Genomic DNA, 26,628 nt, shown 5'->3' on the forward strand with positions numbered 1-26,628 from the left:
AAAATAATAAAAAGAAAAGCAAACCAACCAAAATGCACTCAAAAGGGATCTGGTAAAGGGACAGATGGAAAGGTGGAAGAATAGTGTGGAGAACACCTATTAAAAACTCAAGTGTTTTCATTCTTGACTTGACATTTTTCTGGCTTTAAAGGGGATTGTGCTGAGTGCTTCGTACATTTGATTGAGTGTGAACCTGAGTACGGCTCAGGAAAACTAATCTCTGACCCACCAGAGTTTGCTTGAGGTAAACTCACGTGTGTCTTATCTTTTATGAGCTACACCTAGACCTTTTCTTATTTCTTCCTGCTGCCAATAAAAAATAATGGTGGGAATCAAGGATGAAGATTCCTGAAAAGAGACTTAAATAATATTCGTTGCACTATCATAGGACAAGATTCAAATTTAGGTTGATGTAATGTGGCTGGAATTAGTGTTACTTCCTCAATAACAGCACTTCCCAAGATATTTTCTTTATCTTGTCCCATAACAATGTTTAGTTCATTAAAGACTGATGCATCATATTTTAAACCAATGTACGATTATACAGGAATTCGATCTCAGTATGTTTTCTATTTTGACTTGGACTTGTATTGGTCTTGGACCCATAGTTATCTACATAATTTTGGTTTTGAGAGGGTGTTTATAAAAATGATGTTTGAGTTGGCCTTTCTGTCCACATTCACAAAGATTGATGAAGTCATTCCTTTTTGTGGGAAACAGCCTAATCGTTGCTGCACTACACAAATGAAGCCAACTTGTTGAATTTGAAAGGATTTAATGGTATGGGTATTGATCTTGAATTTTTTCTTTCATTTAGACTTGATCTACCATATTGTCTGTCTTACTGCCAAAATGTATTTCTAATCCACTTTGCTTCAATTACAATTGTTTAATTTACAATTTTTTATATTTAATTGCCTGTTTTATATTGTTAATTTATGTTATTGTGTGATTAATTCAAGGAATATCATTATAATTTTCTTGTTTTGCGAAGCATAACAATGACAATAAAGGTTTATTCCCGTGAGCATGATTTGGATTTGAAACTCTTTTGAAGACTTATCTTTATTGAATCTTTTATACTGCTGTCTTGGACCTAATAATGATGGTCTTGGCTACAGATTTCTGTTATTACTTGTATTATACTTGATGTACATTTACATTCATAACTCTTATCCAGAGAAACATACATTTACCTCATTTACATAACTGAGCATTTAGGGGGTAAAGAGCAGCTCAGCAGTGTTAGGATTTGACCAATAAACTTCCAATCATTCTTTCAATCAGGATCTAAAACTTTTTATGATTTCCTCATAAAAAGAGCTGATTATTCACACAAATAATAAATAAAAAACTTCAGCCAGAAAATAAGGTCGCTGTGGATTTTTTGCTATAGAAATGATAACAGAATTACTAATAAAACATAGATTAATGGCTTCTGACCTACAGTACTGCTGTGGTCAGTATTATAATTATAATTATAATTATAATTATAATATCAGATCACTGTTATGGGTTACTGTATTGATGTATTACACAATAAGCATCATACAAAGAACATGATTTTTGTGTGAAAATCCACTGAAGCAAGAAAGCTGCATCATGCATCATCATCACAACCTGTACAGTATTTATTAAAAATGGATTTGATATCGATAAATTTAACCAAAGAATCAATGAATACATGAAAAAAAGTTTCCATTAATAAAACAGACTTGTGTAATTACACTTTGGTTCGAATGGACTTCCTCTGCATGAAAACAAACCTACAAACATGGTGCCTTTTTCCAAATGAGCTCTAACAGTTATGGGTGCAGACATGAGCACTGATGCCAAGTTCAACCTGGGAAGCCTCTGTTTGCATGAGTGTAGCAATTTGTTCGATATAACTTGCTGGCCTAAAAAAGTAGTGGGCTGTGTTGCTTTGCCAAGCTAAATGTTTATTTATTTTTTTATTTTTTTTGGTGCTAATAGCTTTATCACTTAGATGGTAAAGCATTAGTTGTAGTGTTTTTTGGATAACATTGTTCCCACTCCATGCACCCATCCACTCAGTTCCAAAGTGAAATTGTGTAGGAGCATGAATACTTTGCAGAACTCTCATGGCTGTGGGTTTTACATTTACATTCATCATTTAAATTAAGGTGTGTAGATGAACACAAATGATAGATAATGCATGACGGCCAGAATAGATTTTGGGATTTGATTTATTTAATGTGATATATATATACATTTTAATGTGATATATACACATTCTCTATGATTTTCATCACCCATATTATGCCTCTGAACTTTATTACCCAACAGCCTCCTACACTTCCTTGTTTGTCACATGCTACTAATCACTCACACCAGTTCCTCCTTACCTTGATTATGACTTTATGTATATAGCTGTATCAGTCACACTATTCACTAGGAGGTGGTAGCCGTGTTATCGCAAAGCTGCCACTATTGAAGGCCTTAAATGAGGCCCTTAACCATCTGTGCTCCAGGGGTACTGTATTATCTCTGGCTTCCTAATATCACTGGAATATGTGAAGAAAAAATTGAGTATAAACTACCTTTATTTCACCTACGATTGTCTCAAGGTTGTCTCTCCATGTCCTTGCTCATGCTCAGTATTTTCTTGTTTGGTCATGTCCGGTCAGGGAACCAACTCCAGCCATTAGGGTTGCACAAGCCAGTGCACTCTTAGTGCCGGTCCCAAGCCCGGATAAATGGGGAGGGTTGCATTTTGAAGGGCATCCAGCGTAAAAACACGTGCCAAATCGAACATGTGGATCATGAATACGGATGATCCGCTGTGGCGACCCCTAATGGGAGAAGACAATAATACTCTAGCACAGCAGTCTTCAAACTTTAGTACACCACAAACCAGTTTTGTTTAAAAAATATTCTTATGGACTGGCTGGGGTGGTGTGTGTGGTTGGGTACCTCTGCTCTCACCATCTTTTAGGGCACAAGGAAGGCATACCTCAAGACTTTGCTCTTCAAATTGGCCATTCTATCTATATTTCCTTTCAACAGAGTTTTTAGACTGATTGCCTTCTTGTCTGTGACCTAATGAACCAGTATTGTGGTATATAATTTGACAGAGACTACAAAGCACTTTAGTAAAGTCGATCTGGAAAAGGGCACCTGCCAAATGTTATAAATAAATATCTGAGGAAACTGCTTCTCTAAATTTGTTTAGACAAATTTCCTTTATTAACACTGTCTTAGTTCAACTCAAAATTGACAGACTTTTCACCTCAGGCAAATAATTTTAATAGCTGAACTTTGGCTTCAGATTTCTTTTACTTTATATTGTTTAATTGCTAGCACATTCTATATCTTAATCTGTTGACATTGTGTTTTGTGTTTACTTACACTATAAACCAACGTGTTGTGGAAAGAAAAAACTTGTGATCTAGTGTCCTTATCCAATACGTATCGTTACTATATCACTTTACCCTATGCTATCTGCTGCATCATCTTGCCACCCACGATAAATCTACAGTATACAATATGCATGCCAAGGCAAAAACAGACATAAAGACATACTGTACATCCTGAATGTGTTGATTAAGGTTTGAAAAAGTCACTAAGTGCTAAAATTGTGTTACATACATTCTACAGATCTGTGACACGAACTGTGGATGTGCCATTTCAAAAATTGCATTTAGTCTATATATAAGACTTGTACTATTCGTAATATTATAAGGTTTACCAAGAGACAGAAATGTACATGCATTCATTGATATATAAATAGAAAAAAAAAAGAATGTTTAATAGATTGGCTTTACTATTCAGATCTATGGTAGACATTTGTACCTGAAGTTTGTGCAAAGGTTTTTATTTTGTGGATAAGTTCCAGTTAAGAAAAATTATCATAAATATTAAAATAATATTTATTTAAGTACTTGGAAGTATTTGGTAAGACCAGGATCCCTGGGGTTTTGCTTAAAGATCCACCCCTGAAACCACGATTTTAAACTCACAACCTCACAACAAGTCAAGGGGCATAACTCTTTACCTGCTGAACCATCACTTATACTTCTTTACAAATACCAATAAGCTTAACAAAAGGCAAATGCTTCCTTTAATGCATCCTCATGAGTCTAAACACTGTCTCAGTTCTTAATTGGTTCATCTATTGTATAGAAGAGATTTTTACATTATATATGCAACCTCATCATGTTCACTTCCCAGCTCCTAATCCCTGAGTAAAAGGAATGCTTGTTGGCTGACAGTTGATCTTGGCTTCTTGATGCTAATCAATAGTCCTGTTTATTGAGTGTGCACTCTCTCTATCTATTCATCTAATTGATTTCTTCATCTCTCATTAGCTTGAGAGGAAGGCTGCTGCTAATAATGTCAGTCGGATTACTGTACCGGCATACTTGCTGCTTGGCTGAGCAGAAAAAAAGCTTTCCCTCTGCTCTCAAGAACACAAAGCTCCGTCATTTTGGCACTGAGTGTATTTATTCCAGCCCTTTGTAGCAATGCTTATGGTCACTATGTTTGTTAAACACATTGTTAGTGACAATGTGTTTTCTAATGTGTTTTCTAACATACTGTTTTACAGGATAGCTGTTAGGTGATATAATGAAATTTACCTTTAGTTGGTTTAGACACTGTGAAATTAATGCTAATTAAGAGGTTTAAGTAGCTAGGTGCTGCCAGAAAGCTAGGCTTGAGCTTTTAAACATCTTGCAAGCTACAGTAGCTAGGTGGTGATTCCATCATTGTCCTACTGATATCACCAGGAAAAACTTCAAAACCTTTAATTCTGTGACTTGTCCCTTACAGTTTTTGGAACAATGTACATTTCAGTAAGCCACATGTACACCAGAAAATTACATCATGTTACTTTTTTCTCGATAATGGGACAAAATATTTGTTTTTATTTATATATATATTTATATATTTACCTGATGGGAAAGCATGATGATGTTACCAATTGACTAGAAAGAAAGTAAATTTTTATTGGAAAATAATTGTCAGTTATGTGTCCTTAATGTCAATAGCATCGATATTTGTGTATTTGCTCATTCTGGGATAACAAAACTTTTACTTTAACCCTGATAATAATTTTTACATTTGCAATCAATCTGCAGCTCGCATCAACAAAGAAACCGTGTACAAATAAGATTTTTGCTTGACTAATTATTATTTTTTTGTTTGTTTTAAGAATTGCAAAAACTATATTGTGGAATCACCTAGCTGTTAACAGACATATCTGAAGTTTTATTTCATCATACATTCTGATACATACTGTATCAGATCTGTTAAATGGACGGTTCAAATAACTGGATGAGAGACCAGGGCAGACTATAGAAAAAAGCACTGCTGCATCATTCTCGGTAAGTAGAGAAGAAGAGAATGCTGAATTCCATTGACATATCTATTAGCAGTTAGCTAAATAGCAACGTGAGTAATGTAGGAACCTTTCAACAAAACCAACATGTCAATTGAAGACAAGTGAAGTTAACTCAGGAATTCAATACAAAATCAATCTTGGATGTTATTGAAGGTTACATATTAATCAAACACTAATATGCAAATAGGAGTTCTCATTTAATTCCTGCTAGCTAGCAATGTAGTTTGTTTTACTGTATTTTAATGGTGTAGTCACATTGAATGGGCTAATGGCCATAACTGGCCTATTAACTATACACACACACCACACATACAGACATAAATAGCCTATCAAACACTAACAACATTGCAGCAGTGTTAGCAACTCATTAGTGCTAGCCTTCTGAATAAACAAACACTAACTACACAGCGTTCACTGTCATCTCTGCTGGAGTGGCTGGATCAGGCTTGGCCATGGTGCTGTTAGCTGTGGTAGATGTCATTATGTTTACATTTCTTTGAAATATTACTTGCTGTTTTATGTGTGCTGGGTGCCATGTATTGAGTAGCATTTCTGCTTTTGAAGCTCCAGTTTTAGCATCCTTGAGAGGCTAATTTGAATATTACCTTAATATGTTTACTTAATAAATACCTAAACAATATGCACTCTCTTTTAAAAGGATTGGAACGATAAGGCCTTTCATACATTGATTTTTCTACCATTTGTCCTGCAAAGGTCATGGCAAAGCCAATCCCAGGAAACCTGTACAAGATAAAGGACACACTGGACAGGGTGCTGACCCATCGCAAGAAACAAATTCACTCACTACAGACAATTTAGAAATGCCAATAGGCCTACAACATACGTCCTTGTACTGGAGGAGATAACTGGAGTACCTGGAGGAAACTGTCAAAGCACTCAGATGTGAATCAAGGTGTAAGGCAGATATACTGACCACCACCACAATTTAGAACAGAGCACCTTTTGGCTAAAACCAAACATTTCTTAAGTAATCAAAATACTGGGTCATGTGACTGGATCAATATGCAGTTTTTGCATATTGTTTGAATTGTCTTTTTAGGTTATTTTGCGGCATGACGGATGAAAGGTCCAACAGTGATCCATTTTTTTTCATTACTCAACTAAATACTGAAAAAAAATTTCAGTAATCAGTAATAAACCTCTTTTGGAAGGTTGTCTAGTGGTTAGGATGCAGCGCTCTCACCGCTGCGGCCCGGGTTCGATCCCTGGTCAGGAAACCAACCCCAGCCCAGCTTAGTGCCGGTCCCAAGCCCGGATAAATGGGGAGGGTTGCGTTAGAAAGGGCATCCAGCGTAAAAAAAAAAAAAAAAAAAAACGTGCCAAATCGAATGTGTGGATCATGATTATGGATGATCCGCTGTGGCGACCCCTAATGGAAGAAGCTGAAAGAGAGTTAGTAATAAACCTCTTTGGGGACTCTGTTGCATTTCCTTTGTTTTGTTTTTTTACTTCAACCGTTTTTTCCACATTTCCATATATGCGGAACTATGTCCTGCCATCCTCTCATCTCCAATTAATATCGCCAACACATGAGTTAGATAAACTAAATGAGTAAATAATAGTCTTTTTATGAACAAGCTCAAGTGCACTACCTTGTCATGTTTCCACAGATGGTATGAGTTTCCATGGAGGCATCTTTTTTGAAAATATGTTTTGTATTTGGAAGCCTTTTAAAAAATGATGAACATAATTAAAATGATTATGAACTATTATTCTAATTACTGGAATAAGGCAATACCGGTCCCCTGTCGCACAACAGAACGTGTTCCTCCTCTTGCTATTCATTGCATCTTTTTAAAATAAAGCAGCACTGATGTCTTAGTGCTCCCAGTTCTGTTGTGCAACCAAGCAGATGGTGAATTTTCTAATAAATTGTGTGGTGAGTGGAGAGGGGCACCCTGGTGTAAGAACAGCAAGGCTAATTGTATTCCTAGGGACCCTTTTCCAAACATGGCATATTGTATAGAAGGGACTAAGATTTTAACTCCAGCAGTGAATATTATTTTTTTGCTAAACAATCCTTTTAGCAAGGTGGACCTCATGGGCAGCTTAGATGGTTTTTTATTTCTTTTGTTAATGTTTTTATTTCCATAATCATATTGCATGATTGTAAAGCTTTTACTTCTGCTGTGTCACTTAACACTAAATCAAAAATGTACATTTTAATGCTAACACTCTAGACAGTCGTTACACAACTAATTCAAATTCAGTGCAATGATTTTATGTTGTCTTAAAAAATTTACATACAAGTTTAAATGTGGATTTACAGTTTAGCCCTGAGACATCTCTCCTGAAGGAATGATTCCACCACCTCCAGCAGCATTCTCAAGCATTCCCAAACCAGCTGTGGCCCAGAAGGGCAAGGTATTCCCTAAAAACATCAACTTTAAATAAAACTTGTCAGCTTCAAATCCAGCTTTAAAAATTATTATAATCAATAGGTCTTCATAAAATACATTGAAACATTTCATTTTTTGGAATTTGGACACAAATGACAAAGATATTGTTAGAAATGTTAATGACTGCCATTTACATTCACCATTTTCCACAAGAACTACAACAGCACAATTATAGGGAGTTAGGAAGCTGATCGAGACACACATTATGTTTACTCAATACTACTACTCTACAATTACTACTACTACTATTACTGCTAATATTAATACAAACTGTTATATGTAACCACAAACAACACAGTGTTAACCTCGAAAATCAAAATACATTTGCACACAATACCCCAGACACAAAAAGAGAGTATTGACTGTATTTGCTACAATATTTATGAGCCCTGGGAAAAGCTGAGTTTTCATGTATGTAAGACCTATATTCATCATGAAACAAAATCTGCTCAAAGAAATATAGGAATGCAAATATTAAATCGTTGGCCATGAATCAGAACAATCAGTGTAGGTTCAATTGATCTTTTTATTTTATTTTTTGATACATTTTCTCTTTAGTGCTGCAAGCCATGTAATCGAAACATTAAACATTCACAAGATCACTGGCGATACCACTGCACAATCAGACCTCCAGGGGGCTGTTAACAACAAAACAGCTTGCTGAACTATTAGGGAATTTAGGCACTTGAGTTATTTTATCACTGGCTCTGAGAGATAAGGCTGTCAGTTTTAGCTGGAAACTATTAGAAATTAGTATTCATGCATGCAAAGAGTTCAGTGTTTTGGACAAGTGAAGTCATTAATGAAAATGAAAAGTGTGACTCATGCTACTTGTATTAGGATACAAAAGCTTCCTTAATACGCATTTTCTGTTTACTTGTTTAACAGTTTACATTTTTTTATCACCAAAAAAGTACACAAGAATAAAATGATCCAATGTGACAAACATACACTGTGCCAGACTCAAATTCTCCAGCAGTTTCAGAAAAAAAAGAACCATATTCACCACTCTTTCAGTAAGGTTGGCTATAAAGGTACTGGTAAAACAAAACAAAACAAAAAAATTATTTTGATTTATAAACGTTTTACAAAAGTGTCTATGCTGATAAATGATCATCAAATGTAAATTAGTGGGTGTGTGCAAACCAGAGCCAACGAAACTTCATCTTCATAAAAGGCCAATTATACAGAACAGGAAGCAAATTAGCCAAAAACAAAGATAGCAGAAGTAAAAAAAATTGTAAATCACATCTCCAAAAAAAAAAGGCATAATTTTACCAAAATAATAAAAATAATACTGCTTATTGGGCCCTTGAGCAAGCCCCTGTAAACCACAACTGCTCAGATGTTTAAATGGTGACTTTATAAGGACATCTGCCAAATGGCATAAATACAATTTTTATGTAAAAGTCAATTTACATAATTTCTTAGCTAATGCAGAGATCAAATCATGACAAAGCATTTTTTTATTTTTTATAAGAAATATTTATTTTTCTCTGAAAACAAAAATTCATATGGCTCACTAAATGTGAGCAGAGCAGTCCATCATAGACAGTCCTTAATTTTAAAATTATGACAGACAGACAGACAGACAGACAGACAGACAGACAGACAGACAGAACTGTGTGCATCTGTAGCTAAGAAAATTCTAAATAAAATAACTGTAATTGAGTATGAGTTGTAACTTGTAACATAAAATATTTAACTGGAAAAATGGTCAATTCCAAACTCAATCATGCTACAATCATGATGAATGGTGCACCAAAGAACCGCAAAAATTCCTATGCTTTTCTTTTGCCAGCGTAACCTTGGTTTCTTTTCTTCATCTATCCAAGAATCCAGTACAGTCTCGCTCTCTATTTACCCACCTTTATAAACACACTGCAACTCAATCATAGTAATGACATGAAGGTAATCTTTCAATGATCCTCACTTTTTATAGATAAATACTGTAGATAGATGGGAAAAAAATGCATAGATGATGGAAGGCAGCAAAGCCTCTACACATGAATCATGTTTTGATCTTTAAACTTCAGAAATAAATACTGCTTTTAAGAAACAGCTCAAGATCTAGCAAGTGCCTGGACATGTGAGTGGAGTCAAACGTTATCTTGGCTGCAGCATCCTTGATCCAAAGATCTTTAGGAATACATCTTTATGTGCATTTCATTATCAATGGTGTATACATGATGTATGCTTTTAATAGGAAAACACAAATAGTTTTTTTTCTCCTTACTTTTTTAATTTCATCCAGTGTAAATTGATATAAGGAGCTTGCAGAGGTTTCTGAATGGTAATGCTGGCACTCCATCACCACATAACTTGAGAAAATTTGATTTATGAAGGCTCAGTTAAATTAAGGTCTGAATTAGCAACTAACATGACTAAATGGTGACAACAGCTCATTTTTATTGTTTACCATTTGCCCAGTCCCATAATGACTTATTTATGAGTATAATTAAGACATTTTGAAGCAGTTATGTTTTTTTTTGTTTGTAGTGATGCTTCACATTACTTTTGACAGGTGCTATGTACACTGAAAAGATGAGACATATCTATTTTACATTTTACATATCTATTTTACTATTTTACATCGAGCAGATTGCTTTCTTTTTAGTCATACACAGTTGGTATAGTTCACAGTATATTTTTTCGCCAAGTACTTAAATTTCCAGAATACCCGTGATCAAGAAGAACTTTAATGAGAATAAATACCTCAAACTTCGAATCAAATGAGAATGAAGCCTAACTGTGTACTGTACTATCTATTCTGCAACATTACCACTTTCATTCATTCTCTTCTTCCCACACACACACACAAACACACACACACACAGACATGAAAGCCTGTTAAATAACAGCCTTTAAATGAACCACGTGGCCTCAACCTAGTCAGCAGCACCTGCCACAAAGAGCTTATCTTTATAATGACAGAGTTGTCATACACAGTTATTGTTGTCATGAAGACAAAGACAGGAAACAGCCCTTCTGTCTTTTAACAAAACTCAATAAAAGAATCCAGAGCCCAGCAAGAAACTTCAACCAAACCACTATTTGCCTCAATTCCAGGTGTCTAAATTAACTTTCTTTTCGGCTTCTCCCGTTAGGGGTCGCCACAGCGGATCCTCCGCACGTTTGATTTGGCACATGTTTTACGCTGGATGCCCTTCCTAACGCAACCCTCCCCAATTTATCCGGGCTTGGGACCGGCACTAAGAGTGGCTGGGGATGGTTCCCTGACCGGGAGTCGAACCCGGGTCGCAGCGGTGGGAGCGCTGCATCTTAACCACTAGACCACCAGGGGACCTCCCCAGGTGTCTAAATTAAATGAAAGAAAAAAAATACATGCCATGATTATTATTAGAATTCACTGTACAGGTTTTTTTTTTTTTTTTTTCTCTAAGGATAGAAATATATATTAATTGTGGACGAATACAGGACTAGTTGTAAGGAGCGGCCTCTTTATATCAGTGGTGGGTGTGCATTTCCCAGTTACTATAGGCCTTCAATGTGTCAGGCGGAAGAACGTGCCGGAAACGAAAGTGCAAATAACGAAGGCAAACTGCAGAAAACGGCAAACCAAACATAAACTCCAGGGTTGACTAAACCTGGTGAATGCAACAAGCAGAGAGTTCGTAGAACTTAAGAGCAGCAAACAATAGTAGTCCGACAAGGACGGGCTACTCGTAGCTTGGGTAGCCCGACAAGGTTCTTCAGCATAATCTGTAGAACGGACAGTGAGCTGGTGGGGGAACGGAGGTTATATAGGGTGGTGGTTGATGAGTGCCAGGTGCAGGTGGTTAGTAGGATGGAGAGCTACTTGGAGTGATAGGTGGGTTTGGTAAAGGTGTGGCTGGTGGATCCCTGACACAATGGTGTCCTATATGAATAAATCCACCTCTTACTGACATCATTATGATGCCATGGCTATAGCAACCATCAATATTATACAGAAATAAAGTATAACTGAGTGCATTCCAGACACAATTCAACAAATGTCCTTTGACTGCAGCCACAGCTGCACCACCTACATGCATTGTCTCCAGCAGAAGCATCAATATTACACTCCAGGACAGGTTTTTCTTGCTTTTTTTGTGCATTTCTATGCATGTTGCTTGGCTAATCAAAATTAAGGCAAATTATGAGCTTTTGTGCAAATTCCACAGGAACATATTTATGGATGAAAATATTTTTAAACGTGAGTCAGTGATTCTAGAATTTAGGCAAACATAGGAGGTCATGCTGGACTGGACGGCCCACCATTGTCTTATGTCAGAAATTAGAATAAAGCTGAAGTTTGTGAATTATTTAAGAAACCTTGTAAGAAACCAGTAATTAAAAATTAATTAATGTATTAAAAAAAGAGCCACAGCAGTTAAAGTGTTCCACTAACACTCCTAAAAACTGTGTAAAATTATTATATTACTTTCCTACATCATCTCAGTGCATGACAGCTACCAATCTACTATGATGAAGGCAAACTCATCCTGTCTGATCCACCTTAATGTTTTCACCTGCAGTTCACAAGGCAGCTTTACACACCAAGATGAGACTACTATTATCTAACACACCATGTGATTGGCTAGATAAACTCTGATAATCAGGAATGAGAGGAATGCCCTTTCACCTAGATAGCACAAGAATAATGATCTCATAGGGCAGGGGTTCCAATACGAAGTAAATCTTTGAAGAAGCAAGTCTTGGTTCTCTCTGTTTTCATGTATATATTTTATATGGTAATATTAGGGATTTATTATTACCGATGGGTAGCATTCATATTTTAAATTGTTACTGGGAGTCATATTCAGACAAGCTATGATTAAATGAACAGAATACATTATACTGACCTGCAGGGAAGTAATACTGTAGCTTAGTGGTTAAGATGTTGGACTTTGAATAGGAAAGTGCCAGTACCAACATGCTGTCACTTCTGCACCCCTGAGCTAGGCCCTTAACCCTAAACTGCTCAGTTGTACAAAACTAAAGTTGTAATTTTATTTTTAATAAGGGCATCTGTCAAGTGCCATAAATGTACAACAGTGCAAATGTTGCACTTTTGTAACTTGCTGCAACCAAAAGACGAACATGAAGGACACATTTAGTAGCAGTCTGGGAAAACAAACAGGCCTAATATCAAACCCTGCTAGCCAAGCATGATTTGCTCACACAGAATGTCACGATTTTATCATGGTTTTGATACCTACATGCCATAGCGAATCAAACATAAGCCTAATCATCTCTGTCAAATCAAAATCAAATAAAAGATTTCACAGTGTCATTGGTTTCCCGTGCCACCACACAACATCTCGACAATGCATTTTATTTCATCTGCAGACCACAACAGGCATTTCCTTTCCACTGTCAAGCTTACAATAGAAGCTTAAGTGTCAGATTCAATCATGTTTTTCTTTTTTGCCTTGTCCTGGAAGCGGATAGCGTTTATACAAGGACTTCACAAGGATTTGAAGACTTAAGCATCTTTAGGCACAGACAGGGTTTGGATGTCAGTGTGAGGTATTAGTGACTGAAACAGACACATTCAAAAGGGCAAAACAAAATCAATGTCAATATATAGGCTAAGTAGCAGGCGATCAGCTAACAAGTTTAACTAGGCTTGGCAGAGCTCAATATGCAACACAGACCAGGTCAATACCAGACCAAGTGTGGATATAAAAAAGCTTAGTAATGTCAGTAGTGAAATGCTTAGATGCACCTTAAGCCAGTTATTTATGGAGAGTGTACTGACCAGGAACTGACAGTGGTGATTAGACATTTAGATAGTGAGGATAGTGAGGATGGCTGAGAAGATCATTGGAGTCTCTCTCCCCTCTATCACAGACATTTACACCACAAACTGCACCCACAAAGCCAACAGCATTGTGGACAACCCCACACACCTGTCACACACACTCTCCTCCCTCCTGCCATTAGGGAAGCATTCGGGCCGCCACATCCAGACTGTGCAACAGTTTCTTCCCTCAAGCCATCAGCCTTCCTTAACACAGAAAACTCACGCACACACACACACACACTCAACTGTGTGACTGAATGGTACAGCCCGGATTCTAACACACAATCGTATTTACTTTATACTAGACTTAATAATATCCCACGCAGCAGACGTCACTGATATAGATATTTTACCCCAGAGTGATGACATCACAGACCATTATCTCATACTGTACACACTACCGGTAGAGCAGATTAACCGTGTTTCACCACGGTATCGACTTGGTAGGACTATTATTCCAACCACTAAGGACAGATTCATAAATAACCTGCCTGATTTATCTCAGTTTCACATTAAACTCATAACTGCTGATCATCTTGATGAGATGGCGAACAACATAGACCTTATCCTCACCAGCACTTTAGACACTGTTGCCCCCATCCGGTTAAAAAAGGTTCGAGAACAAGCACCTGCACCTTGGTATAATAGTCATACGCATGCCCTAAAGAGAACAGCACGTAATCTGGAGAGAAAATGGAGGAAAACTAAATTGGAGGTATTTAGAATTGCGTATAAAGACAGTATGCTTAGCTACAGACAGGCACTAAAAGCTGCTAGAGCTAAACACCTGAGCAAACTCATAGAAAATAACAAAAACAATCCAAGGTTCCTTTTTAGTACAGTCGCTAAATTAACAACAAATCAGGGATCTGAAAAATGTGTTCCATCACAGTTTAGTAGTGAAGACTTTATGAATTTCTTTACTGAAAAAATAGATAACATTAGAAAAACAATTGTGGCAGTTCAACCTCTGACAGCATCTCCCGACACAATCGTACTTACAACCCCACAACTACACTGTTTTACATGTATAGGACAGGAAGAGCTGTATGATGCTATTATGAAAGCTAAATCAACAACATGTCAGTTAGATCCAATTCCCACTAAACTACTGAAGGAAGTGTTATATACAGCTGGTGAGCCTCTTCTCAATATTATTAACTCCTCACTATCGTTAGGTCATGTCCCTAAATCCCTCAAGTTAGCAGTTATTAAGCCCCTCATTAAAAAACCTAATCTGGATCCAAACACGCTATCGAATTACAGACCAATTTCAAATCTCCCATTTATGTCTAAGATTTTAGAAAAGATTGTCGCTGCCCAGTTATGTAACCACTTGCAGGAGAACAATATCTTTGAAGAGTTTCAGTCAGGTTTTAGGCCCCATCATAGCACAGAAACTGCTCTAGTTAAAATCACTAATGACCTGTTTTTAGCTTCAGACCAAGGCTACATCTCCCTATTAGTTTTACTAGATCTTAGTGCTGCGTTCGACACTATAGATCATGATCTTCTCCTCGATCGCTTACAGAATTACATCGGTATTCAGGGACAGGCATTAAGCTGGTTTAAATCCTACCTGTTCAATCGTTACCATTTCGTAGATTTAAATGGAGAGCTATCCAGGATAATGCTAGTAAATTATGGCGTGCCACAAGGGTCAGTTCTAGGACCCCTGCTTTTCACAATATACATGCTTCCATTAGGAAATATTATTAGAAGGCATGGAATTAGCTTCCATTGTTATGCTGATGATAACCAGCTATATATTTCATCCAAACCAGGCGATACAGCTCAATTAGCTCGCATAACTGAGTGTGTTGAAGAAATAAGAGATTGGATGACCCATAACTTTCTGCTATTAAATTCTGATAAAACGGAGATTTTGCTCATCGGCCCAAAAAAATAGTACACAGAAGCTCCAGCATCTCAGCCTGCATTTACACGGTTGTTCTGTAACTACTAGTTCAACGGTAAAAGACCTGGAGTTATTTTAGACAGCAACTTATCTTTTAAAAATCACATCAATCAAGTTACAAAAACAGCCTTCTTTCACCTTAGAAATATTTCTAAGCTAAGAAATATCTTATCTATATCTGATGCAGAGAAGCTCGTCCATGCGTTTATGACCTCTAGAATAGACTACTGTAATGCATTACTAGGTGGATGTCCTGCATCATTAATAAACAAGCTTCAGTTAGTTCAGAATGCGGCAGCAAGAGTTCTCACTAGGTCAAGAAAATACGATCATATAACCCCAATCTTATCGTCCCTACATTGGCTTCCTATTAAGTTTCGAATAGACTACAAACTACTGCTACTCACTTATAAAGCACTAAATGGTTTGGCTCCCATGTATCTATCCAGTCTTTTAACACGCTACAATCCGTCACGCTCCCTGAGATCTCAAAACTCTGGGCTTCTAGTAGTTCCTAGAATAGCAAAGTCCACTAAAGGCGGTAGAGCATTTTCACATTTAGCTCCTAAACTCTGGAATAGTCTTCCTGACAGTGTTCGGGGTTCAGATACACTCTCCCAGTTTAAGTGTAGATTAAAAACATATCTTTTTAGCAAAGCCTACACATAACACACATCACACACATCACATCACAACCTTGTGCTCCAGAATATATGATCACATGCACATTATCAACTTGTGCTGTTAATATCATGAACAGCAGCTACGCTAATTCCTCTCCACTGCTTCTCTTTCTCTCCCCATCCCGAGGCATCCTGAGGTTTGGCCAGCTCCAGTCACGTCCCACCTCGTGAAGATTATGGACCTATGGATGATCATGGAGAAGTAGATGCCGAGTGTTTAAAGGCCCTGGCATGGAGAAGCTGATGCTGGATCTATGATGATCACAAATTGTTCTGTATTGTTGAAAGATTTATGACCAAACTCTTGATGTCACCCATATGAGGATGGGTTCCCCTTTGAGTCTGGTTCCTCTCAAAGTTTCTTCCTCATATCATCTAAGGGAGTTTTTCCTTGCCACTGTCGCCACGGCTTGCTCATCAGGGACAAACGCACACCATTCACCTTCACTGTTGTTTTCTGTAAAGCTGCTTTGAGACAATGTCTGTTGTGAAAAGCGCTATACAAATAAACTTGACTTGACTTGACTTGACACATCCATAACAATATTATATTACCTCATTACTGCAAACTTTTTACATGCTGTTTTTGCACATCTTTTCTTGTTTTTTTGCACAAACACATTTTCACTCCTGTACTCAGTACTCTTTTAGCCTTAATATTTATGTATATATATTTATACAATATTTTGATAGATGAGATCCACTATAAAATACTACAGCAGTTTTCCCACTTATAAACTGGTATGCTTTAATAGTTGTTTTCAAATTACAATGCATTTAATTTTTTTTTTTTACATTTTTGAAGTTGCAAGTGGATCCCATTAATTTTTCATCTTGTTCTAGCCCTTTGGAATACATAATAAAAGTGTTGGGCATCTGAGGGGCAGAAAATAATCCCCAGTTAACCATGAATATGGAAGACCTAATAGTGAATAAAACACGAGGGCTTCCTACTCATTGCCATTATTGACTGTCTTTATCTACAATGTAAATACTTTTAGAAATCTACCACTCACATCATTTACATGACCAAAAACATACCAATTACAGAAAGTAACCAATTATAGAAATAATGTATTCATTAGGCTTTGATGCACCGTGACATTCTAAATGCCTTTGGCAAGACAGTTCCATTCCAAATTTTTCACAAGAGGTCATGCATCTTCAGGGCTAAAAAAAAATGTGCATCACACCCACTTGATATTTCATATATTTAGAGTTTCCGTGGGAACAATTTCTGTAATTTTCTCCAGCTCAGTTGGGCTGTCATGGCACGATCGAGGAGTTGTACATTTAAAATTCAAACTAAAGTTTGTAAAGTTATAAGTATAAATATTATGCAAATATAATCCTCCCAAATATGTCTACAGGGACCTTAGATTATTCACTGCAATATATATTACCCATCCATCTGTCAAGGTGTGTATGGGGGTGGTGGGGGCAGGGGGTGGTGGGCACTGCAGCAACTGTATAAGAATATAACATCATAAAACTTATTTCAGCTTATTTTTGGCAAATTCCTTTTTAAAGGTAAATACATAATAAGATGTATGCATTTGTGTTTACATGAGCTGTTTTATATAAACAAATCAGTGAGCTTTGTCTTATTTCTGGCACACATCACAACATTTTGGCCTTTGTATATCAAACAGCTTTGTTTATAATAAAACATACTTTCTGAATTTAATTATTCAGGTTTATCAGTTAAGGCTTTTAAGAAAGGCAGGATAAGCCTTAAAATCAGTCTGAGTATTCTCTACTTTGGACCTGGAAATAGGTAGGAAGTAGGTATCCTTTTTTGAAAGCCTTTGTAAACTTTTTAAAGGTCTCATTTTTGGTCAGATCTGCTGCTCCATCCTGGAGCACTTGTGATTTAATTTATGGATTTTCACTTATAGATAGCCTAACGATTGTTTATTCTTAAAATAGTTCAAAGATAAGATTCAACGGATAATCTCACCTAGATGTTGTTGATTTGAAGAAAGAGAACCGTTTCAAATGTGACCTAGCACCCGATAGAGTTAAGTGTTAACAGTGGCAGCTTGGTAGTACCTCTAACATAGTAGTCAGTGACCAAAATCGTAATTGTTAAGCCCCATTGTACCAAGACAAGTATCACGATTATACACATGTGATACTCTTTGGCTCTGTAAAAGCTGACTATAACTGCAATAATTTACAAATGATATAACATCTATCTGGTGTCACCCATAAGAGGATGGAGCCTTCTTTCTCAAATAGTTACTTCTGGATGTCACCTCTAAGAGTCCTCTGGCTATCTAATAGAAATATGTATATATACATTTCTAGTTGCTTGTGACAATGTCTATTTTTAAAAGTGTTGTACAAATTAAACTGATACTAAAACAACATTATGGTAATAACAAGTGACAAAAGAAGGTTTATGTCTTATAGTTAGCTAATGGTCATATTTGCCTATTTGTGTTTACATTTATTGTCTGCAGATTGCAAGAAGTTATACTGTAGGTGAATTCACTATACAGCAGTGTCTAGAGTTCACCCACAGTAACTTGCTAAATACCAACAATAACTTCTGTTTAACACTAAAAAGAGCTGCCGGAGCTGGGTTTTATTGGCATGTGCCATACCAAATAAAATCCTATTTCCAGCTTTCCAAAAGGCAGGTGGAAAATTTGCCTTTAAGAATATATTGGACAATTGTTTTTAGGTCTGATGAGCATAACCATGTTTTTTTATCACGTCATCCAGAAAAACATGGTGATAGTAGCCAAGGTCTTCAGGGACAAGGCTAGGGATCTGATCAGGTTTAAATGAAAAATGTATTAAGCTAAATGTAGATCAATATCTACCCTTTTGTAAAACCAGTTCCAGAATTAAACCAGTTCTATTTTGCAGAAGACTTATGACTGGGTTGAAGGTTCTCCTTACAGCTGGAGTATGACCCTAAGCATAATGCAATAGGTACTATCACATTCTAACACCATTCAGTTTTTTTTTATTTTCAACTGAGTGTTTGAATGGCACAGTCAAAGCATAGGTCTCAAACTGATTAAGAATCTGTAGCAAGACTTCGGAATTGCTGGTCAACAACTTTATTTAATTTGACAGGGCTTGCGCAATGTTGCCAAGACAAATGGCCTAATATATCAGAATCTGGAGATGCACAGTTAATTCAGACATTTCCCAGAAGAGCTGTTACTGCAGCCAAATGTGGTATCGACACATGGGGTGAAAACTTACTTAACCAACAAATGTTTGCTTTTTAATCATGATAAACCTAGAATTCTGCATATTTAACTACACAGAAGTTAGTCATAGTGTGTAAATCACAAATAATTTTATTTCACTTTCAGGACCAACAGAACAAAATATGGAAAAGAGAAAAACATATTATATGCAAGTCGTTTGTATTGTGTTATAGCAGTCACAATGTATTCACACAGTAACCTGATGAATGGGTATGTACATGAGGAGAAAGTGAAGATGGATCTACAGGTGTGTGTGTGTGTGTGTGTGTGTGTGTGTGTGTGTGTGTGTGTGTGTGTGTGTGTGTTTGTGTGCATCCAGAGGATATCAGATATCAGAGAAATGTTTTAGAAACACAGACAAATAAATCTCTTTTACAATCAGTCATACTGCTTACACTGCTCAGTTCAAAGCTCTTATCTGAAATCCAGACGGTTTTTGGTTTAACACTTCGAATATGGCAGTTCAGCAGTGTACAGAGTAACAGCTTCTCTCTGACTATTTATTTTAGCAAATTGGCAAGGGCTACATTGAGCAATAGTACACAACACTAACACAGCAGGAAACACACATTGCACACCAATCAGTATTCAGAGGTAAACTCCGACCAGAGTTTGTTAAAGGTAATGCCAATGCCATTAATGGCATGTTGTTTCAGTCTTATGCATTATCACATAATAAAAGGATCTGCCTTGAAAATAGCACTTTCCTAAAAAAAAAGCAATCAATAGCAATGATACCTACTTAAACCCCTCCAGGGAACCTGAAACCATGATTGCTTTCTAATGTGATTCTAATGCTTTCCAATAAGCTGTAAAGCATGAATAATTGATGTCTGTGTGGTGTGTGCATGTACTTTGCCAATATTGCTCACCATGCAACCTATAGTGGATAGACCTAGTATAGGGTAACATTTCTCAAAGCTTTACTTTTTCTCTGCAATAGCCAAAACACTCGTCATTTTTTCATCCCAGGTTCCCTACTGCAAATGTATTATGCACCTTGAATCTTGTACAGTGCCTATAATTAGACTTTTTAGAACTTATAAATAGAACTTTGTAAAAAAAACTGTGATGTCAAATGCAACCCTGATACAATTATGTTTACTGGGAAAACACCCAACAACAACATTTTAATTAAAGAAATTAAGAGCATTTTAGAAGGAGAAAGAAAAAACTCAACAAGCTGGTTGCATTAATGTGCACAAATCAAAATTAACGATTTACATACCAAAATTTCATTTTAAAGAAATTATCATACACTTAACATTTTCTTGGTTTCATCTGACTGCTCAAGAGCTTACAAAATGTGCCAAGTTCTAATGTCAAAAGATATAGATTAGGATAGGGATAGAAAAAGTTTTTTAGCAATAAATGGGACACTGCCAAAGACATCAGCGACAAGTAGAGAAAATGGTGCATTATAGTAATACCTCCAAGAATGGGATGTCTAAATTTGACAAAAGGGCAAATTTAAAAACATATCAGGAATACCACTGAGAGACAAATCGAAGCCTGCTCAAATCACCATAAAACCATATAAAAAAGTGTTATTGTCTGAATTTTTCAAGCAAAACACAATAATAAAAGATACGTGAATATATTTGATATGTGAAAGACAAGACAGCTTATTCCTTTACTGAATCATAACCATTGGAAACATGGTGGTAGCAGCTTTCTGCAATAGGGGCTGATTCTCTTTAGACCAGCTGGTGATCTAGTCAAATTAGAGGGAATCATAGATAGCTCTAAATGGCAGTCTATTTTTGTACAAAAATCTGCAAGCCTCAGTTAGACAGCTGAATAGAAAAAAGTATACTTCTAGCATAATAACATCCCAAAGCACAAATCCAAGCCAACACAGGAATAGCTTCAGAAGAAGAAAAAAAATTTGCAATGGCCCAATCAGAGACATTCCTGTTCCTGCCCACTTAACAATGAGTGCAGAATTACATGGAAAATGTGCTTTTTAAAGATTAGCAGTTATTTTATTTATTTTTAAGAAATATGTGTGTGTGTGTGTGTGTGTGTGTGTGTGTGTGTGTGTGTGTGTGTGTGTGTGTGTGTGTGTGTGTGTGTAAAAAAAGCCCTAACCCTATATAAAACACCTTTAATTGGGAGTCTGAGTAAAATGCAAACAAAAACAGAATGGGAAAATCTTAAAAACCCATATATTATTTACAATAAGAATATTTTTATGTAAATAAATGTATGTAATTTTGAATTTGATGGCTGCAACATTTTGCAAAAAAGTTGGGGTGGGGCAACAAAAGTATGAACAATGCAATTGTTATTCAAATTAAACAGTTGGGGAAACTGAGCAACTAATTAGGTTACTTGATAATAGATTAGTAAGATTTAGAAAACAGAATTGGGATCACCAGAGAGATTAGAAAAGTATGCGGGTGTACAAGGGGATGGGGCAGCAGGTGAAGAGGGATGTAGCAAAAGCCAAGGAAAAAGCATATAAGGAGCTGTATGTTTATCGATTGTATGTGCTACAAGTGTGCTACTTGTATGTGCTGCAAGTTAGAGCAATAAAGGATGGAGATGGAAATGTGTTGACTAGTGAGGAGAGTGTGTTGAGAAGACAGAGGGAGTTTTTTTGAGCAGCTGATGAATGAGGAAAATGAGAGTGAGAAGGTTGGATGATGTGGAGATGGTGAAGCAGGAAGTAGATAGAATTAGTAAGAAGGAAGTGAGAGCAGCGATTAAGAGTTTGAAGAGTGGAAAGTCGGTAGGAGCAGATGACATACCAAAGGAGTGTGCTCGTAAATGTTTTTAAGAATAAGAGATGTGCAGACCTGCAGTAACTACAGGGGAAAAAATTTGATCAGTCACACCATTAAGTTATGGGAAAGAGTAGTGGAAGCCAGGTTGAGAGAAGAGGTGACCGTCTGTGAGCAAAAGTATGGTTTCATGCAGAGGAAGAGCACTATGGATGCAATATTTGCTTTGAGAATGTTGATGATGAAGTATAGAGAAGATCCGAAGGAGTTGCATTGTGTGTTTGTGGATTTAAAGAAAGTGTATGACAGTGTGCCGAGAGAGGAGTTGTGGTATTGTATGAGGTAGTCAGGTGTGGCAGAGAAGTATGTGAGGGACAGTGTGAAGACAGTGTGACAGCAGTGAAGTGTGCAGTAGGAGCAACAGACTGGTTTAAGGTGGAGGTTGGATTGAATCAAGGATCGGCTCTGAGCCCTTTCCTGTTTGCAGTGGTGATGGACAGGTTGACGGACGAGGTCAGACAGTAGTCTCCATGGACGTTTGTGGATGATATTGTTATTTGTGGTGAGAGTAGGGAGCAGGTTGAGAAGAGCCTGGAGAGGTGGAGGTACATGGAAAGAAGGGGAATGCAGTGGAGTGGTGCGGCTGCAGGGAGAAGAAATGGTGACGGTGGATGAGTTCAGGTACCTAGGGTCAACAGTTCAAAGTGATGGAAAGAGTGTTAGAGAAGTAAAGAAAAGAGTGCAGGCAGGGTGAAGTGGGTGGAGAAGAGTGGCAGGAGTGATTTGTGATAAAAGAGTATCTTAAAGAGTGAAAGGAAGAGTTTATGAAACTGTGGTGAGTCCTGCGATGTTGTATTGTTTAGAGACAGTGGCAGAGCTGAAGATTAGGTTTTTGTTGGGAGTGACGAGGATGGACAGGATTAGAAGTTTATTAGAGGGACAGCGCATGTATGACGTTTTGGGGACAAAGTGAGAGAGGCGAGATTGAGATGGTTTTAACATGTGCAGACGAGGGACATGGGGTAAATTGGTAGGAGAATGCTAAGGATGGAGCCGCCAGGAAGGAGGAAAAGAGGAAAGCTAAGTAGGAAGTTTATGGAGGTGGTGAGGGAAGACATGCAGGTAGTTGGTGTGAAAGAGGCAGATGTAGAGGACAAGAGGGGCATGGAGACGGATGATCTGCTATGGCGACCCCTAATAGGAAAAGCCAAAAGAAGAAGAAAAAGAAGAAGAAAAAGAAGAAGAAGAAGAAGAAGAACAGGTCAGTAAGATGATTAGGTATAAATTGTGCATTTTCGAGCAGCAGAGTCTCTCAGAAATAAAGATGGCCTTACCTTTATTAATCTGTGAAAGACTGTGCCTACAAATTGTGGAACAATTTCAGAATAATGTTCATACATTAAATTGCAAAACAGTTACATATGGTGTTGGATCTGTGATGATCGCAAATGTTGAGCTATTTTATGAGTTGCTCAGTAGCTCCTAGTTTTATAACCACAAATGACTTTTAAAGACTGTAGAAAGATCATTACTCATAATCTTACAAACCAGTGCTCATGTTATTTCTCACTCTCCAGTATTCTGTATTGTTAAAAGACTATAATCACACTCTTGATGTCACCCAAGTAAAGATGGGTTCCCCTTTTGAGTCTGGTTCCTCTCAAGGTTTCTTCCTCATAACATCTAAGGGAGCTTTTCCTTGCCACAGTCACCATAGCTGCTCATCAGGGATAAATGCACACCATTCACCTTAACTGTTAAATTCTTTAAAGCTGCTTTGAGACAATGTCTATTGTGAAAATCGCTATAGAAATAAACCTGAATTGACTTGCCTCAAATATCTCATAATCTACAGTACATAATATAAAAATTTGTGTGTATATAATACAATTAATTTTTTTTTTTCTAAATACTAGTAATGAACAATGTCAAGTGACATGCTGCATTTCTCAGAAAAATATGATTAAACTTAGACCTTGAGCAACAAACTTTTCACATAGTTCTATTAGAAAAGTGCACGGCAATATACCAAAGAGAATTCATACAGTTTAGAAAAAATAAATAAAACCTGCGATTTTTGCTAAAACTGTTTTGGGCTAGTTTACTAGTTTTTCCAATGTAATTATTAAATTGAGAAAATATTATACAAAATAATGAAAATCCCTGACATGATCTAAGTGTTATGTGCTCATGCATCTGTAGGAGTAATAGAAGGTGGTGATATTACAGAATGTGTCATTTAATTATTTAAAACAAGATCTACTTGTCACCAATTTCACAATATTAATCATAGGAGTGGTTTCAGGACATTTTATAAAAGTAGATCTCTATTTCTTTTTATCCAACTATCTCCATCTCTTACCTTCTCAATAAGCCCAGACATACCATGCAGCTTTTAGTTGAAAAAAAAATGTATGATCACAATTGCATCATCCTGTTCTTCCAGACACTAGCTGGTACTGAACAAAAAACAAGCTGTAACTAAACAAATTAAAGTTCACCGTTATTTGATTTCCGTGCTTTTAAATATGCAGAAACTATAATTATGATTTTTATAAGAATAATTATTCACCATTATTGCACAAAACAGGCTATTTACATTACTTTACTTGTGATCACGTGCTACTGTATACACATATTTGGAAATGTCGTAAATCATTTCTGGACTGGTTTAACCCTGTGTAGCAGTGTACTGTGGCAAATATTATATTAAGAATTATATAGTTTAAGGACAGTAAACATACAATGCAGAACACATTAATGCCACTAAAGTAGGAGGGTATGTAAATATTAACACAGCTTCTCTCACCTCTCTCTCTTGCACACAAACAGTTAAGGTTGTAGTAAAGAAAGTCCTTGATCATGCAGTCTGCAAAAGCCTTGATGCCCACGCATTCATCTTCATTTAGTGTGTGCAATGTAGTTGTTTGTGCACAGGTGTGTGCTTTATTCACATCATAGACTATTTTTTTTTTTTATATAGTGAGGTTTATAATAATGGCAGTTAAAATGATTTGGCACATCACACACACACACACACACACACACACACACACACACACACATTTTTTTTTTACTTTTCAGGGGATAGGATAATATAGTCATGCGAATAAAACAATTACACCCCACTCCAATTCTATGTTTTAGTACACAATAAGTACTCAAAATAATTCAGTAACATATAGAAGCTTAAGCAACAAGTAAAGATTTTCTGTTTATAAGAGTCTCACATTGTGTTGAAGAAATATCAGAAGTTCAATTCCTTGGTGTTTAAGAGCATTTATTTATGCATACCTCTTTTAAGATCCTTTTTTTGGGGTGGAGGTCTTGTGCTTGAATTGGCATTCCAATACCTTGATTTTTTTATGAACAATTTCGATGTTGATTTGCTAGAGTGCTTGAGAGCATTGTCCTGTTACTTATAGAGAGATTTTGATTTACAGTTTTTTTGGATTGCTTACACATTAAAATTAAAAGTAGTACACTATTTGCACTATTTGCACAACTATAAGCACAATGTCAACCTCACACTTGTTGCAAAACTCTACACATAGTGATTTGCAAAACACTAAACACATTTAACATACATTACACACAAAAATCTATCATGAAGTCACCTCCTTGCAATACCAAAGCACTGACTGTCAAATTACTGCACCATCCAACCAATTGGTTCAACACAGTCATCAGGTGTGCAAACACTTGTTTGCTTAATTGTAGACACACCAATCAGGTGTATAAGCACTATAAAAAGCAGCAGGTGAGTTCATCGGTTTTCAAGCACAATGGAAAGAGTCAGAGAAGGAGTAAGACGAGGAGGAGGACAAGGAGGAGGAGGAAGGGGAGGAAGAGGAGTCAACAGAGGAGGAAGGGTAGGAAGAGGAGTCAACAGAGGAGGAAGAGGAGTCAACAGAGGAGGAAGAGGAGTCAACAGAGCAGGAAGGGGAGGAAGAGGAGTCAACAGAGAAGGAAGAGGAGTCAACAGAGGAGGAATCAACAGAGGAAGAGGAAGAGATGGAGGCCACGCTGGAGGTAGAGGAAGAGGAAGAGGAAGAGGAAGACAAGAAGGTGCTCAAAGAGGACCGAATCTGACAAATGAGATCCGCGAAACACTGGTTGACCACGTTGACGCTGAGTGAGGCTGGACTGCGAGTACAGCCAAATCTAAGCCGATACTCAGTGGAAAGTGTGATAAGAACATTTCGACTGGAAAATAGGTATTGTAAAAATATCATCATATTAAAAACATCTGCACGGTTTCAGTAACTGCTCACAGTAATGTATTCTATGCACTGTCAGCACTTCTGTTACCTTTTCCTGTGAAATTACTGTACTATTGTATACTGTTTTCTTTTGCTACATAGGATTGAGGGCCAGGAACGACAAGGGGGAAGGCCTCCTATGTTTACAGAACAGCAAGAGAGGGAGATAGTGAACATGGTTTTGGCCAACAATGCTATAACACTCAATCAGCTCCAAGCTAACATTGTCAATAACC

This window comes from Silurus aristotelis (assembly GCF_946808225.1).
Source record: "Silurus aristotelis genome assembly, chromosome: 4".
NCBI lineage: Eukaryota > Metazoa > Chordata > Actinopteri > Siluriformes > Siluridae > Silurus > Silurus aristotelis.